General features: G+C 38.5%; 1 pseudogene; it reads right to left on the bottom strand.

The window, feature by feature from the left end:
• Nucleotides 1-417: 417 nt before the first annotated feature.
• On the bottom strand, nucleotides 418-1,113 carry LOC109267664 (phosphatidylethanolamine-binding protein 1-like; annotated as a pseudogene).
• Nucleotides 1,114-4,711: the final 3,598 nt, after the last annotated feature.

The following is a 4,711-nucleotide window of genomic DNA, read 5'->3' as shown; positions in this document are numbered from 1 at the left end:
CAAAGTGACTGTCCCTATTGTTTTTTCCTGTACTGCTCTTTAAAGGAGCCAGAGAAGGACACTGACCCTAGTAAGCAGCCCAAGGCACATCATCACACTGGGGACACGTCAAACTCTGGCTGTCTTAGTGAGAGAGCTGGCTGTAAAAACACCACCCAGAAGTGTTGTCATGCACAATTTGGGACTCCAGTTCACAATGGAAGAAGAAGAAACAAATCTCTTTTTATGTAAACCTCCCTTAGAGATTCTTTGGCCTACTGTAGGCCTACTCTTTTTACCTGAATGTTTTCTTCTTTAAATTCTGGGTTGCTAGTACCAAAATGCATCCTCCCCCCGCCGCAAGTGGAATTCAAATGTGATCAAAACATAAACCGGGGTGTGACCCTCTCAATTATAAACGACAGGCAGGTGGAAAAGCTAGCTTAAACCACTACCTGATTGCTCTGGCCTCATCTGTGAGAATGGGAAAGGAGAAGCAGAGGAATCTACATGCATCCCTGAACTTGAGAACACTGCTCCAGACCTCTGGGATGGTTTCTGTCTTCTAGCATTTCCCGACTTCCCAGGCAGCTGCTTACAGAATTTGGGCAGTTGGTCATCCCATTCTGCCTGGTGACACGTGCCGGCCACCGGGGGTCCCAGCTCCTTTTTGCAGAAGGATGCCACTTTGAATTCGCCACGGCCGTCCCCAGATTGGTTGCTGAGAATGGGCTTCTCACAAGCCAGTGGCCCATTGTATTTGAAAACCAGCCGGACCTAGTGGCGAAGGCCTGTGGCCTTGGGAGGCCCAGAGGCGACTTAATCAGAAGGATCGTACCACCGCTGATGTAACTGCCCTTCAGGCTGACCAGCAGAAAATGGTGCCGTTCTGTTTCTGGTGTCCTTCCTGCTGGGAGCATCTGGATCTATCACCACTAAGGTGTGCACTTCACCTGGATTGAGGCCATCCCATGCAAGACCGGTGGGCTGGTTCTTAACCCGGGTGGGCGTCAGCACTTTGCCCAGCTCCATCCACCTGTGCTCCGAAGATTTTGACCTGCAGCGGATGCTGTGGCCGCTCTTCCACTTGCTGCAGGTCACAGGCCAGGACCACTTGCTGAGGTCCATTGGCATCACTGGGCCAAGTTGGAAGGACAGCTGGAGGCGGGGCCCGGGCCCGAGGCACTGACTCCTACTGGTCTGCAAACCGACCCTGTGAGGCCCGGGGATCACTAGTGGTGTCTTACTGTGGTTTTCATTTGAACTTCTTTGATGGTAATGATAGTTCCTTGTTCTCATTTGCCAGCTGTCTATCTTCTTGGTGAAGTATATGCTCAAGGAAACTACCCACTTGAAAACTTGGATTGCACGTGTTCTCGGTTTGATTTTGGCAGGCCTTCACATATTCTGTACGTGTGTCCTTTGCTGGGTATGCAGTTTTCTCTGAATATGTAGCTTATTCTTTCATTCTCTTGACAGTGTCTTTCACAGAGCAAAAATTTTAGATTTGGACTAAATCCAATTTGTCAGATTTTTTTTTTCCCTGTATTTTAAAGATATGCTTTTGATGCTGTGTCTAAGAACTCTTTGCCTAAGCCAACATCATGGAGATGTGTGTGCGTGTTTTCTTCTAAATTTTTATTTTACATTTTATATTTAGATCTATAATCAATTTTCAGGGGATTTTTATAAGCTGTGAAGATGAAGTCAAGGCATTTTTTTTTATTGCATATTGGTGTTCAGTTGTCCCAACACCATTTGTTGAAGAAAATCCATACTTTCTCTATTGAATTATGTCTGTAACTTTGTCAAAAATTAATTGTCTATGATTGTATAGGCCTATTTATAAACTCTAGTTTGTTTCACTAGTGTATTAGGGAATATTCTTGTCTATTTTTATAATATATTTTGCCAGGATTTTGATTAAAATTTTCTTAAATCTATAGATCAATTTGTGGAGAAGTTATATCTTAATAATATTGAGCTTTCCAACCCATAAATATGCTACATCTCAATTACTTATGAAAGTTCTTAACTTTTTTTCATTTTCATATATACATCCCATGTATATATTTTACTCGGTTTATACTTAAGTATTTCATTTGATGTATATGTTTTCATTCTCTCTCTATATACAGGGATGTATAAATGTTTCATTTTAAATTATTTATTATTAACATATAGAATCAGATTGATATTTGTGCGTTGCTCTTATGTCATGTGTCCTTCCTAATTTCACTAATTAAGTCTACAAGTTTCTTTTGAGAATTCCTTGCAACTTTTAGACGAGTAGTTACATGGTATCTTATACTAGGCTGGTATAAGAGGTTTTACAACAGTTATTAAAGTTTAGCAGTCATGTGACCTATGCATTATAATTCAACCTCAGTGTATATATTTCGATGAAAAATTGTAAAAAAAAAAAAAAGCACAGAAGATACAGACTGAATTATTTATCACAGCAATGTTTACAAAAGCAGAGATTAGGGATAGCCTAGATTTCAGGATTGCATTGTATTCATACAATAAACTATTATACAACATTGAGCAAAGAACTGTACGAAACATCAGTGACCTCATCAACACGTGTTTAAGCAAACAAAGCATTTTGTAGAAATTTACTCACAGGATGAAATCATATCAAACATATAGAGCATGAGATACTGATATTGTATTATTTAAGGACACATTTACTCACAGTAAAATTATGATGCCTGAAAGTAAACGGTAAGTTCAACATGATTACTTCTATGTATCAGAGAGAAGGTGGATGCAACATGAGAGTATGGTACAAAGTAAATAGTGGTGTATAATTTGTATAAAGTATTATCATTTAAGCTAGATAATAAGTAATAGCAGTTCCTCACATTTTGTATTGCATATTAATGTTTGAAAGATAATTCTTAACATGCCGTAAATGCTATGTTCATCGTTCTGGATTCCTCTAAAGTCTCTATTTAAAACTAAACTGAAGCTATTCAGCTCGACAGATGTCAGCCTTGACTTTCGCTGATATTTTCTACTTCTACTCCTTCAGCATTGTCATTGCTTCATCAATAAATAATAGCCAATGGAAAAAGATTCTCACCAATAAAAAAGAACAGAGAACAGACATTTCTCCAACACAGAAATCCCAAATGCCACTAGTTAGCTTTTCCAGACTGGCCATATTTCAGGACAGATAACAGTAGTATTTATCAATTGTGGCTAAAAGGTTGGTCAAAGTGGTTCTCTTGCACAGGAAAGAAGAAATGGTTTAAGAATTGATCAATGTATCACATAAAACACCATCAGTGACAGACTGTGTAACTGTCAGTTGTCAGCGATTAGCAAATTTGTTGGGAAAAGGCTACTTTGATAAGAGGAAGAAAACACTAACATCTGAACCCACCAACAGAAAGAGTTATGAGCACTTATGAGGAAATAGAGATGTGTCAATGATCTTGAGGAAGGACACTGGACCACACAGTAACTTCTTTTTCAAAAGCTGGGACTGTTTCCTATAAGTGAACTGAATTCAGCTTATTGTATGACTTTGGGCAGAGTGAGTAAGTGTTCTGTGATACATTATTCATGGAATCTAAATGACAGAATCTGATCTGTAAGGAAGATACAAAACATTTATAATAAAAAGTATTAAAAATTTACTCACTATTCCATTGGAACTCAGGAAATTTAAGAAGGACTTACAATAGTGGTATTTGACTTTAAGAATGAGCATGGGTTTTCTAAAGGGTAGAAGAGAGGAGCAATGAATTAGGCAGAAAACATGAGACGTGGATGTCAGTCGGGTGGCACAGAAGGTATAGAAGTGGTTCGTGTTTTTTCTGGAAGAGTAGAAAACACTTAGATGCTGTACAAAGAAATCCTCTGTCTCCAGTGGACAAGACAAGAGAGAGAGAAATGTATTAGACATGGAAATGCATGATTGAATATAGACTTCAAATCAATTTTGAAAGCAGGATTCAGGAGGTTAGTCACTAGCCACAGGGAGAAAACATAAACATTGATACCGTGATTAGGAAAAAAAAAGGGCAGAAATTTATATTTATATTCAACTTAACTTTTAGAAGCTGTAATAGTGGCCCAGGGAAAACAGGATGAAACCTGAACAAAAGCTGAAACAACAGGCCACAAAGGAAGGTGTTGCCCTTGGAATATGTGAGATAATGGCCAATTATCTCTCCCTTCCTTTTTTATTTAAGAAAAAAGTTGAATAAAGAAAACGTCCACTTTTCCTGTGTGGTCGAATTGTGATGTGTGCTATGAAAACAAACCCCAGCTCACAGAATAATGGTCGGACTTCTGCCATTGGGCACAAATGGAGAAAGTCCCCTGCTGATTTGCAGCAGTTAATTCGTTGTGGTGTTTCTGAAATTTTGTCACAGAGCAAAATAGTTCTCGCTTGTTATCCATAAATTGTTTTAAATTTATTGTATTTGACAGGGATCCCTTAATTGAGAATGGCAAGCGAGATATTTTCTCTACCCTAAAACACATCTCCGTCTGTCATATTGTCTAATACACCGCCACTAGAATCACAAAGTTCAATCAATATTTTACATTCACCAGTTAAACTGTAAATATTCCTAGAGGGTATAAAAACCTAAACTGTTTTACTTTTAGCAGGAATAAGATTACCATATATTTTGAACAGTGATAGTGAAGTTAGAAGAAACGCTTGGAGAACCAAGCATAAACTAAGCAAGATATTAAAGACACTGCCTGTTTG

This window comes from Panthera pardus, unplaced genomic scaffold, assembly GCF_024362965.1.
Source record: "Panthera pardus isolate Hobbes unplaced genomic scaffold, ASM2436296v1 HiC_scaffold_2, whole genome shotgun sequence".
Taxonomy (NCBI): domain Eukaryota; kingdom Metazoa; phylum Chordata; class Mammalia; order Carnivora; family Felidae; genus Panthera; species Panthera pardus.
The sequence above is the reverse complement of the archived record's forward strand: the minus strand, read 5'-3'. Positions and strand labels throughout refer to the sequence as shown.